This window comes from Panthera uncia, chromosome E1 (assembly GCF_023721935.1).
Source record: "Panthera uncia isolate 11264 chromosome E1, Puncia_PCG_1.0, whole genome shotgun sequence".
Classification (NCBI taxonomy): domain Eukaryota; kingdom Metazoa; phylum Chordata; class Mammalia; order Carnivora; family Felidae; genus Panthera; species Panthera uncia.
The window spans coordinates 1,941,751-1,954,982 of record NC_064814.1 but is presented as its reverse complement, the minus strand read 5'-3'; the positions used below and the strand labels follow the sequence as shown (position 1 = coordinate 1,954,982).

The window sequence follows — 13,232 nt, the reverse complement described above, 5'->3', positions numbered from 1 at the left end:
TCACTCGCGGGTGGACAGGGGACTCGCTGGGGGTCACTCGCGGGTGGCGTAGCCCACCTCCGCCCTGAGTCCTGGGGTCCCTGCCCCCTGTTGCCTGCGTGGAGGACGTGCCTGCCCTCTCTGACCCGAGGACACCAGCCTCAGAGCTGCACCGGACGATCTGAGCTCGGAAAGAGGGTTTCACAGGGTCAGTGCTCAGAACGCACCCGCCCCGCTCGAGCCGCCTCTCGGAGCCGGGCCCGATCACTGTGTCAGATGCGACTGAGGCGTGGGGGTGGGCCCGGATTGCCCCGGCCTCACTTCCGGGGTGCCGCGTGGCTGCGAGGAGATGCCTCCTGCCCCCTGCCGGCTGGCAGCTCGGCACGAGAGGTCACCGTGCGACCGGGCAGCTCCGGGCACCGTCTGTGGAACCGTTCACAAGGACGGCCTGGGCTCACCAGCCCGCGGGTCGCGTACTCGGAGCCGAGGGTCGGACGCCCGGCTAGAGGTCGTCCTCCTCCCCTGCGAGGCCAGCGTGCCGTGGGCAGTCAGTGGACGCCCGTGAGCGGGTGGTGGTTCAGTGAGCGGGGGGCCCTCGCGATCTGGAGACCTGGGCCCACCCCGTGGAGCAGGAGGAGCAGCAGCCGGGCTGGCTTCCGAGGGGAGGGGCCGCTGGGTCTGGGCGAGGAGCACAGGTGACGCGGGCTGCTGAGTCTGCCTTCACCGCAGCGTCCAGCAGAGGGAGCCGGTGGCACAGAGCCGCGGGGAGGGCCGTCGCTGCTTTTCCCTGAGGAAGGCGGTCAGCCCGGCCTTCTGCAGGGACACCTGGGGCGTCCGGGAGGCTCCTCCTCCTCCCGCAGGTAGCAGGAGCCTGTGCGGCATGTGACGCCAGCCACCCACCCCCCCATCTTCGTGACAGCACTGTGCTCCCGCTCTAGCAACTGCAGAAAGTACGGGAAAACGATGGAGAAGCCTTCGGAAACTCGGATAGACAGGAGCAATACTGTTTTGTGAGGTAGTGAGAGAATTTGCTCGTGGACCCAATACCAGAACACAGAATTCCGTGTATTAACCTCACGGTGTCCTAAGACCTCACACGTACGAGCGCGGAATTGGGGCGATTCGACAGAACGCCAGCCCGTGTGGGGACAGTCAGGGTTGTAGTAAACTGAGCTTGATTTGAGTCAGCTCTTCTGTGTAACTGCTCCCAAACCAGAAGGGTCCCAGAGGAGGGATGCCTTGGGGATGCGGCAGGGCGCAGAATGGCGCCTCGGGCGAGGGGCACCTTCGGGGACCCGCAGGGGAGGAGACTCTGGACGACACGTGAGTGTCTTCAGATCATTCAGGGGTCGTGACATGGCCGCTGCGTGTGACACGTTTCTGCAGGGTGCCAGGTGCCAGCCCCAGGGCCACCGGCGGAAGCTTCAGAGACGGCGGTCATAGCGCAGTGAAGTGGCCCTCGGGGTCAGAGCCGCCCCCCCGAGAGCCGGGCCACGGGAAGCGAGGCTCACGACGCACCTCCCGCCCACACAGCACTCCGTCACGTGGGGAGAAGCGAGAAATCACTGGCTTTCCCAGTGGAAGACACTCGTTGATTTATTAGGGGAGCGAAAGGGGAAGGAGAAGGGAGAGAATTCTGCATCCAAAAGGTAGAATTTTAATTTAGTTTGATGCAGGACGAAGACGACAGTAAACGGTTCGGTCCCCTCCTGCCTCTGCATCGAGTCTGTGCAGAAAGCATGACGTTTCACAAGGGAAGTAAAAGGCAAGCAGTGGTGTTTTCTGTAGCGTCGTTTCTATAACCAGGGAAGGCTTTGGAGGGTTGCTCCTTCTGTATCTGCTCGGCAGCTTTACTGGGTGTTATTTACAGACCCATCTACGTGTTCGATGGGCCCCAGTAAGTCCGCCAACCCGAGCCGCCGTCACCACAGTAGCTGGATTCCCGTCGCTCTCGTGACACCCCTCGTGCCGCCCACGGCGAATTCCACCCCTGCCCCCGCTCCCAACACCACCAGTCCTTCTGTCCCTGTGGATTCGTCTCTTCCGGACATTTGCTCGGAATGGAATCCTACAACGTGGTCTTTTGGGTCCGGCGGGGTTTTTTTTCCTTGTTTTCCCCGCTTAGCATGTTTCCAAAGTTCATTCGCGTTGTGGGGTGCTTCCGTGCTGCTCTCTTCATTGCTGAGTAGCCCCCCCCCCGCCATTACTGGCCTGTCCGTCTGCGTCCCCGTCATCATTCACTGGCCGCGGGGGACGGGCTTGCTGCGAGCGCCCGGTGCCGGCCTTCGTGTGCACATGCGTGTTGGTCGGGGCGCACGGTGCCTTCGTGTTTAACTTCTGAGAGATTGCCACGCCGTCTCCCGGAGCGGCTGTACCACCTGCCTCCCCATCAGCACGCGACTGTCCCCGCCGCGTTCGTCGCCATTGGCCCGCGACCGTCGCCATTGTCGTGGGCGTGACGTGGTGGTTGTGACAGGGGTCTCACTGGGGGCTCGTCACGGCGAGCATCGTCTCCTGTGCCCACTGGCCACTGTGTGCCTCCCCAGTGTCGTGTCAGAGCCTTTCCCCTGTGCTTTCTCTGGGTCTTTGTCTTCTCGTCGCACGTAGGCCTCACGTGTAAGCTCTTCTCAGATACAGGAAGTGCAAATATTCTCTCTGAGGCCACCTTTAAGTTCCAAACATGAACATGTGGCACGTTCGTAAAATTACCTTGTTTTTTTATATTAATCTTAGGAGTTCAGTTTATTGGGGCAGTTCCAACATCTTGGATTTAATTTACTTTAAAACTTCTGGGGTTTTTTGTGATAAATGTATAGGAGCAGCTGTATTTCCTGGGCACTTGCTGTGTTCCAGGGTCTGTGCTAACTTGTCATGTGTTAATTCATTCCACTTTTCTGTCTCGCCGTAGAGGTAGGCGGCATAGAGCAGGTGACAGAGTCTCAGGGAGGTCAAGTGACCTGCCGGCAGTCACACAGCTACAAGTGGCAGAGCCTGAGGAATACACCCAGGTCTGTCCCTCGTCTCTGGACTGCGCACAATGTTGAAGAATTGCGTAATGTCCCACAGGTTCATGCGCAGGTGTTTCAGAGGCAGGAAAGGTTCGTTTTGGTTAGGGACATATCAGGAAAGGTCTTATTAAGGAGGTGGCATGAGTTGTATGTGTCAAGGTTTCTGGTCTCCGAGGGCAGATTAGACATGGTCAAAATGAAATGAGGGGGTGTCTGTCGTGTGGAAGAAGTGACCGGTCAGCTCGGCCGGGGCACAGGTTCCTGGAAGGGGGAGGGGAAGGGGGAGGGGGAGGAGCTGGAACACCTCTGCCAGGAAACCTGAGAGGAAAACGGCCTAGAAGTTCCAAGAACAACAAACACAACTGGATCGTGTTTTGGAGACTTTTATTTGTTTAACAAACAGAAAGAGACAGAATTTAAAAAAAAAAAAAAAAAAATTTTTTTTTTTTTTTTACATTTATTTATTTTGAGAGAGACAGAGACAGCTTGAGCCGGGGAGGGACAGAGAGAGACAGGGAGAGAGAGAGAGGGAGAGAGGGAGAGAGGGAGAATCCCAAGCAGGCTCCACGCTGCCGGCTGCAGAGCCCGATGTGGGGCTTGAACCCACAAACTGTGAGACCACGACCTGAGCCGAAACCAAGAGCCAGACGCTCAACTGACCGAGCCACCCGGTAGTCCTTCCGAGCACCAGCTTGGAGTGACCTTGGCGTTTCGGTCCCCACGTGGACTGGGAAGGTTCTGGCCAGCTAAGGACCCACCGGGGGAGGCTGGTAGCAATCTCTGTTAAACAGCAGATGTGTTACATGCTGAGGAGGCAAAGCCCACCCCTCCACCCCACACCCATCGCCTCTCTTTCCCCTTCTGTAGACCTGTAGACCAGATTTTTACAAAGAAGCTCACTGGTGAGGATGCCTCAGCATGTTCCAGAAGAGACATCTGGAGAGACCGAGCCAGAAAGTAGCTGAGTGCCTCAAGGGGAGAGTGCCCCCCAGGATCCATCTGGATCAGGGGCGTGCGTTCCCTGGATTTCGTTTGGATCAGGAGGGAAGTGCTCCCTGGGATTCATTAGGATCAGGGAGGAAGGGTTCCCCAGGATTCATCTGGCTCAGAGGCAAGTGTTCCTTAGGATTTGTCTGGATCAGGAGGGAATTTGTGTGAATTCTGTCCCCTGAATTCTGTCAGTTTAGAAGCCGCCTTTCCTGGGGCACTCGGGTGGCTCAGTCAGTTAAGCGTCCTACTCTTGATTTCGGGTCAGGTCATGAAGTCACAGTTACGGGTTCAAGCCCCGCATCAGATCAGGCTCTGCACTGACAGCATGGAGCCTGCTTGGGATTCTCTCCCCTCCCCCACCCCTGCTCTCTGCCCCTTCCCTTGCTTGTACTCATACTTTCTCTCTCTCAAAATAAATAAAGAAAACCTTAATTTAAAAAAAAAAAAAAAAAAAAAAAGGCTGCTTTTCCTGAGCACAACAGGCTTCTTAGCAGCTTCCCAGAGAACTCAGCTTAGACACTGGTCCCGCGTCTGTAGCTCTCAGGAACGAGTTCCTCTGAAGATCAGTCTTGGCAGTGGGAAGTCCAAAGAAAATCAGCTTTTCCAGAAAAGCTTCAAAAATAAACTTAGGCTCAGGTTTATTTCTTATGGGTTTTGGAATCCGCACTGCTTAATAAAAAGCAATCTGTTTTCATTGTGTGAGATAAACATGTTGAATAAGCAAATGGGAACCTGCTTTTTTCCTCTCTTTGATCCCATGTCTCCCTTTGATTTTTGTCTGCAGCCTCCAGAGGGACGCGTCCCAGTACTTGGTGCTGTTGTTGGCTGCTCCAGGGATGGGCGGTAGTTTATCATTCTGTAATAAATTCAGTGAAAGGTAGATCATCTCCAGTGTTGTATTAACTCCTGCTCAGCACTGAGCCATGGAAACCATCACTCCTTTTCCTCTGGAATCTGCAAATACATTTTTCATCAATGCCAGTTGCTTCCCAAGTAAAGATTAGCAGTTTTCTAATCTGTGGGAGCTGTTAAGTGCAGAACGAAAGGGGGCCGAGGGTAGCAGCACTGCGTGCATAAACGATCTGATTTAGAGACTCAGTACAGAGTTTGAAAAATCATTAGAAAACAAGCTGCCTGTGTGGGTTAAAAAAAAAAAAAAATCAGCCAGCTATTTAGACGTAGAATCGTGTGGTTTTGTAATCTCTGACGTCCCTCGAGAGCTGTGTTGACCATCAACATTTTTGATACCCCTGAGCCAATGCCCTCCTGGAGAAATTAACAAGAGCTTCATGAAGTCCGTGTTTTTTAAAACCGCGGGTCATGGTTTATTAGTGGTTAAACCAGTCTGGTGGGCCACAGCCTCTGTTAAAAAAAGAAATGGAGAGAAAGTAGCAGTGTTTTCCTAGTGACACGAGTGTTCTTTGCTTGTATTGAGCGTGTACACTTACCCGAGGTTGTCTGTGAGCGCACATGGCGTCACCGCGCACAACACATTTCTTACTGGGGGTCGTGCGTGCAAGTCTGGAAGTCTGTCGTGTTCACTGGAGACTTGACATAGTGGTCTCTACTTGTCCAGCTTTTGGGTTGTCCTTAGGGCTACCGAGGTTGTCCCTTTCTGTCTGTAGTCCCACACCCTTGCTCTGCCATTCCCTGACACTGTTAGGGTTCCCTATAACCTGCTGCATTCCTAGAGAAGTTGCTGATACATGCATCTCAACTCCCTCCTCTCCTTCAAAAACTAATTTTGACAATTCATGGCCACTGTACTCTAAATTAAAAGCCTGTTCCCCCTTTTGACCGCATGCTTTGCCCTTCAGAACTGCAGAAGGACAAATTAGCCATAACTGACTCCCCCTTCCTGGTGGAATGAATGGAAACTTTTATCGTTGAAAAATGTCTCTCCATCTCCAATAATGCCTTTGCCATAAAGTCCACTTTGCGGGACAGTTGATTCATGTTTGCAAGAGTGTATGTTTTTCATCCGTATCTATATTTAAAAAAATTTTTTTAACGTTTTATTTATTTTTGAGATAGAGACAGAGCATGAACAGGGGAGGGTCAGAGAGAGGGAGACACAGAATCTGAAACAGGCTCTAGGCTCCGGGCTGTCATCACAGAGCCCGAGGCGGGGCTCGAACTCACGGACCGTGAGATCATGACCTGAGCCGAAGTCGGACGCTCAACCGACTGAGCCACCCAGGCGCCCCTCATCCGTATCTATATTTAAGCAGGTATCCTAATATATGTGTTTCTGAATGTTTATATATATTTATTTAAGGTGTGTATCCCCCCCCCCACTTTTTTAGGACAGAGCTGACTTTTGTTTTTAAATCCAGTCTGAAAATCATTGACTTCAATTGAAGTATCTAGTCTTTTTATAGTTAGTGTAATAATTGACATGTTTGAATTGAAATCTGTTCATTTTGTTTTCCTCCTTTTTTTTTTTTTTTTTTTTTTTTGAGAGAGAGTGTGTGCATGAGTGCAGGCAGGGGGAGGGCAGAGAGAGAGAGGGAGAGAATCCCAAGCAGGCTTCACGCTGCCAGCTGCAGAACCCAACATGGGGCTCAGTCTCACAACCCTAAGATCGCGACCTGAACCGAAATCGAGAGTCAGATGCTCAACCAGCTGAGCTACCCACATGCTCTTTTCCATTCCTTCTTTTTCTGTCTTCCTTTCTCCTCCTCTGTTGTCCTCTTTTGGATTGATCTAGCGATTTTACTACTCCTTTCTCCCTTTCTATCACCTTATTGACTGTATGTTCTCTTCCTTTCCAGAGCAGTGGCCTCGGTGTGTTTTCTGTAAGGGGCCAAATAATACACACGTCAGGCTTCGCAAGACACAAAATCTCTGTCTTGTATTCTTAGTGTCAACTTTAAATCGTAAAGAACGTTATCGGTTCATGGGCCAGAGCAAAACAAAAACAAAAGCAAAAAAAACGGGCTACTGGCTGCGTTTGGCCCTCAGACCATAGCCTTGGGGGCCCCCAGCTTATTAAAGTTGAACTTTGGTTAGTACTTTTACCACTTCCCAGACAACACAAGGACATGAGAGCACATTAAGTCCATTTACACGGGCACAGGTATCGTCACATATTTTCTCTGTACGTTCTTATCTCCATAAGTATCTCCATACTAATATTCAGCAGTTAATACTCAGCTGTGCTTACACCTTCCGTTGGCCTCCACTCCTTCCTGCGTCTCAGAGCATCGTTCTGAGATCACTTCTCTTTCCCGAAAGAGCTCCCTTTACAGCAGGTTTGCCGGTGAAAAATTCTGTTCTTATTGTTTGAAAATGCCCTAGTTTTCCCCTTCATTTGATTTTTCACTTTAAAATCATCATTGTTGAACGGCAGCTTACATTCAATAAGGTGAACTCACTTTGTACAGTTTGATGCGTTTTGGCAGGTTTATACACCTGTGCAACCCCCTTCACTCAAAACATCGCCCAGAATTTCCCTTGTACCTTGTTCCGGTGAATCCCCACCCCACTCCCAAACCCAGGCAAACACTGATCGGCTTTGTCGTGTCGTTCCTTAGGTTTGTCTTTCCTAGAGCGTCGTGTAAATAGAAAATTGTAACGTATTCTTTTGTGCCTGGCCTCTTCCTCTCAGTGTGGGGCCCTTGAGATTTACCCATGCCGAGCGAATCAGCAGTTCACTCCCTTCTTGTTGCGAGTAGTACTCCACTGCGCGTATCACGGTCTCGATCGTTCTCCTGTTGATGGAAATCTGGGTTTCTCCGCGTTGGTGGCAGTGAGCACACCTGCCAGAGATACTCACGTACTAGTGTGCGCGTCACTATGTGTTTGCTTCCCCGGGACAAGGGCAGAAGGGTAGAATGGCTGGTTGTCTGGCAGGTGTACATTTGGCCTGAATCAGAAACTTGTCAGCCGTTTTCCACAGTGATCTCGTTCCCACCAGTAACGTGTGAGTGTGCCAGCCGCTCGTTCAGAACGACACTTGGCTGCGAACCAACCTCGTCTCTCAATTTTAGCTGTTCTGCTGGATGTGTGGCACTGGGTCCTCGTGATTTTAATCTGCATTTGCCTAATGAAGCCGAACACGCGCTGTGGCCGTTAATTTATATTGTTTAATAAAACATATGTTTATGTCTCCCATTTTTTAATTGTGTTGTTTATCTTCAAGAGCCCTTTATATGTGTTAGATGAGTCGTCGTCAGGTTTCTGTCTTTGGTCCATCTGACTTGGGTTTCCATTTTCACAACAGTCTTCTGAGACCAGAAACATTTCATTTTGATGAAATCTGATTTAATAGTTTTTTTCTTTTACGATTTATACTTCCTATGTCGCGCCTAACAAAACTGTGCCTGGCCCAGGGTTGTGACGATTTTCTCCTATCTTTTTTCTAAAACTTTTACAGTTTTAACTTTAAAAAAACAAAACAAAACAGGCTTTGTTTTTTTGCTTTTTCGTAATCTCCACACCCGGCATGGGGCTCAAACTGAAAATCCTGAGATCAAGAATTGCACGCTCCACCAACTGAGCCAGCCAGGAGCCCCTCTGGTTTTAACTTTCATGTCTAAGTTTGTGGTCCATTTCAAGTTAATTTTTGCACGTGGTGAGCAGTGAGAGTCAAGGGTCATTTTTTTCCACATGGATTTCCGGTTCTAGATGTTTCAGCACCGTTGTAGAAAGGCTGTCTTTTCCCCATTGAAAAAATGCCTTTGACAAAAAGCATCTGATGTAATTGTGGAATTCTTTTGCCCTGTCCTGTTACATTGATATTTATGCCAGTGCCATGATTCTTGTAGCTTCATTGTAAACCTGTTCCTTTCCTAAATGGTTTTGCTGTTCTAACTCCTTGCATTTCCATGTAAATTTTAGAAACAGCTCATCGGTTTCCAGCCAGCCTGCTGAGACTGTTACTGTGATTGCACCGAATGTGCACATCAATTCAAGAAATACTGTCTGCACTACCCTGAGGCTTCTGATCCATGAACATAGTATACCTCCCCATTTGTTTAAGCCTTTTAAAATTGACTTCACAATGCCGCGTAGTTTGTTGTTGTTTCTTTCTTTTTTATTTTCATCCCATGAATTCGGCAGATGGCATCAAACATCTCTGGTTGTGATAAATACAGTACAGAGTGAAGTTCTCTTTTGAGTAGCCTGGTCATAGTCATTCAAGGGGCTTCTCTGAGGGTGTGTTTTACAAGCAGATACATCTTACAATGAAGAAGTCAGAGACAGATGCTTGGAGGTCACTGTGTAGGGGCCAGTGGGGACCCCTCGTCTTCCTTTTTTCCTTTTTTTTCTTTACACTATCGTTTCCATGAAGGCGTTTAAAGTAGATGAAGGAAAGGTGTATCTGCTATATTTTAGTTGAATATGAAATGATATAAAGTCATTAAATAATGCGGTTTTCAAATACCTCCCTTTTCAGGAAGACTTGCTGTGGCCTTCCTCTTACTAAAGAAAAAAAAGTTTTGGTTTTTCCTTATTATACAGTAGTATGTTTTCAGCATAGCTGTATTATTAAATACAGAGAAGCAGAGAGAACTTGAGTCATTTATAACCCTCACCATACCAAGATAGTCACTGTTACTACCCTGGTGCACGCCTGCCCTTCCAGACTTACTTTCTAGGTGTTTCTGTGGGTGTTTTTAACAAAAACGGAGCATCCCTTTATGTAGTGTTATTTCGGCGTCTTTAAAATTACTTGATCTTGTGCTTAAAGACAGGAATGTGTAACTTGCGGTCCCTCCACGACGGGATTGAGAAGGATTTGTGTTATCTGCGTATCACCGGAGTGTTTTCAGTGAGTTTGCTTCGTTTTCTTGGAAACTGTAGTTGTTTGCTCAACATTTTACTTAACACAGGGCTTGTGATCCCTCAGGAGGATCATTCCTTCTCTCGTCAGATACGCATGGGGCACCTGGTACAGATCAGCCGTCTGTGCTCAGCGCTGGGTGAGGACAGGCTGGGCTGCAGCCCCCGTGTCCAGCAGAGGCATCTGTGGGGTGGCGGCAGCAACCAGTGGGCCTCGGGGGAGCCCCAGGACGGGAGGGGCCCCTGGGATGCCCTCCGTGAGCAGACAGGCTTAAGGACTGCGTGAGGGTGGTCTGCACAGGTTTGGGGGCACGTGGACTCTTTGAAAACGGCAAGTTCCATGTAGCTGGACCGGGGCCTATTTAGTGAAGGAGAAAGCTTGAGAGAAACAGAAAGCAGCCTGAGAAGAGTAAATATACAAGCGAGACACACAATCTCCCCCACGCCCCACGCTGCTTGGTTGTGGGGTGCAGACACTACAACAGGGGACACAGTCTATGGGGAGAGGCGGGGGGAGGGGCGGGGAAGGAGGCCGGCCGTGTGCCCCCCGGGTGGGGTCTCCGCCGGGCCCGCACTGAGCGGTAGGGCACAGGTCACCCCGTGGAGGCGCCGAGGACCGGGGAAGAGCGGGCCCTGTACCCCTGCTGCGCTCAGCCCTCAGCTGGGAGACCCCATCCTGACAGCCCACACGGGCCCTGGGTGCCGGGTGCCGCCCTCCTCCCTGCCCAGCAGCCAGGCTTCCTCGCGTCCGCGAGGGCTTCTCTGAGCCGCCGCTGTGGGCGCGGTCCTTTTACAAAGGGAGAGGTAACTGAGTCACAGTCCAGCCTTGGGCCATCGGGGTCATGCTGGCACTCCGCCAGCAGCCGTCAGGTGATTGATTTGTATCGAGGGAAGGGAATTCATCATCTGCTTGTAAGGAGCACGCACTGAGCAGTGGGGAATAGATGAAGAGGGGAGTCACTAGCAAAGGACAGAAACGGGAGGGCAGCCACAGAGGGGCTCAGCCGAGGCCGTCGGGACAGGAGCGTCGCCGTGGACAGTGACGGTGGAGCTCTGCTTGTAAAGATGGAACGGGGACCGGGGGCCCAGGGGCGGGGGGGGCGGTTGGGGGGGGGGGGGGGGGGGGGGGCAGGCTGAGCAGGTGAACCGAGGCAGAAAGAGCTCCGTGTTTTTTCAGACTGCGAGGTAATGGACCTGCCCGGCAGGGTGGGGGGAGAAGGGACTGGGAGCTAGTTCAAAGTTCAGTGTGTCAAGGGGCGCCTGGGTGGCTCGGTCGGTTAAGCGGCCGACTTCGGCTCAGGTCATGATCTCACGGCCCGTGAGTTCGAGCCCCGCGTCGGGCTCTGTGCTGACCGCTCAGAGCCCGGAGCCTGTTTCAGATTCTGTGTCTCCCCCTCTCTCTCTGCCCCTCCCCTGTTCATGCTCTGTCTCTCTCTGTCTCAAAAATAAATAAACGTTAAAAAAATTAAAAAAAAAAAAAAGTTCAGTGTGTCAAGGTGGCGATCATGGGTGGTTCTGAAGCCAAGTGGGAACGTTCCATCCGACTGCACAGGGCCGTGCTCTTGCCCTCGCTTGCCCATGGCCTCATAGAGGCCATCTGTCTGTGCCTCTGAGGTTTTGACCTTTGGTGAAAGCATCTTCGTGGGCCCCGATGCGGGGACACAACACGGGGAGAGACGGTGGTAGTCATGGAGGTGAGCCGTGAAGACAGGTGAGCAAAGGTTAGGGAAGGAGGCAGACGGACAGACACAGACCAGGACAGAGTGCCCCGCCCGATTGGTGGTCTCGTGGGGCGTGAACTTCTATGTTATTTTGTTTTCCTCTGGACAACAGAAGGAGCCTTCCGGTGTTCGGCACAGGCCACTGGGAGTGGAGGCCAAGGGACAGGGAAGGACAGGGGCGGGGAGGTGTCACAGTGCACGCCGGGAGCCCACCTCCTCAGCAGGACTGCATGGACTTGTACGCTGTCCTCGTCATCGGGGCAGCCGGGGCAGCATGGGAACACGGCCCACACCGTCTCTACCAGGTCCGGGGTCTGGGTGGGCCAGAAGATGGCGCCTAGGATGGGGCCGTGTCAGAGGCTAAGTGGCGTGTTCCCCATGCGGGGACCGTTGTACTGATTACAGAGACGGCAGAGGGTAGCAGACAGGTGTCAGTGAGGGAGAGTGTGGTCCAGGAGGGAAGACCCTCTCATTCCTCATAAGAATGGGGGTGTGGATCCTGACGAGCAGCTACTGTATTACCAGGGCTGGGGCTGGAGGTCGCCAGTGATGGCCTGGGTATTGAGGTCAAGGATCTGAAAGCTGTAGGTGATCCCAGATATTGGGGGAGATCAGGGTATCTGGTGACAGCAGTGGCGGTAACGAAGGGTTTGGGGCGGTGGCCCGCACTCTTCAGGGCCATCACTGTGGCCGTCTGCTGTGTCTTCCTCTCAAGTGCTGCCCGTCTGACTCTAGACTCTGGTTTGCACGTAAGGTTAGCCTCAGTGGCTCCAAGCAGAGACACAGATGCCAGAAGTTACCCAGATACAGCCCAGCTGGGACTCGAATCTGGGCTTTCTCTTCTCCCAATTCAATGATCTGTTCCTAAACTGCAGCTTTTTATGCTTTTCTCACAAAAGTTAGCCTTGATTAACACTGTGGATTTAAATTTTGAAAGAACTACGTTGATTGTCAATGAAACCCTTTGGGGGTTCGGAGGAGCTCTGTAATGAAGTGCGGTCTTGGGTTTGACCTTCCGTGCTGCTCCGTCCCTTCCGTGGCCCCGTGTGAGCCGTCTGGGGTCCAGGTGGCCTCCAGCATACGCTGGGTTCTGACATTCTGTAGGATCTGATACAGAAAGGAAAACAGAAACAAAACGTTTCTGAAGTGATTTAGTTTTTTTTTAAGTTTGTTAGTTTTTGAGAGAGAGAGAGGGTGGGAGACAGAGGATCCAAACTGAGCTCTGGGGTGACAGCAGCAAGCCCGACGCGGGGCTCGAACTCGGGAACCATGAGATCACAACCCGAGCTGAAGCTGGATGCCCAGCCGACTGAGCCACCAGGCCCCCTGAAGTGACCCGACAAGTGGGGGAAGTTGGTTCGTTCCACTCTGCCCTCCCCAGTACCCATCCCAGCCTGCCGTGTGCACAGGCATCGGGGACCGATGGGCAGGTGGGTCAATTTGAATGATGCGTGGGTCTGTCTCTGTAGGTCGGCAGGCAGCTTCGTCTCTGGCTTCACGATGAGCTTAGTGAACAGGACCCATGGAGTTTCCAGACGGTAGCAGGAGGCTGCTTTTGCATTTATCTGCTGGAGATTGTCACAAGATGAGGATTTTTTTAAGCCCCCAAATACACACTGACCGTAGCCTGACAAGGGTTAGCCTCTGTCATCCCAGCGGCCTAGCCACGCACCCACCACGGCGGAAATCTCAGCAGCTCCGTGCTCCTGGGGTGCGGTGTCCCTTTACCCAAGGGATCGGACCTCTG

General features: G+C 51.9%; 1 protein-coding gene across 1 annotated transcript in view; it reads left to right on the top strand.

Moving 5' to 3' along the window:
* RPTOR (regulatory associated protein of MTOR complex 1) overlaps positions 1 to 13,232 on the top strand; it is a 330,305-nt gene that overhangs the window by 207,216 nt on the left and 109,857 nt on the right. The gene's annotated exons all lie outside the window — the stretch shown is intronic.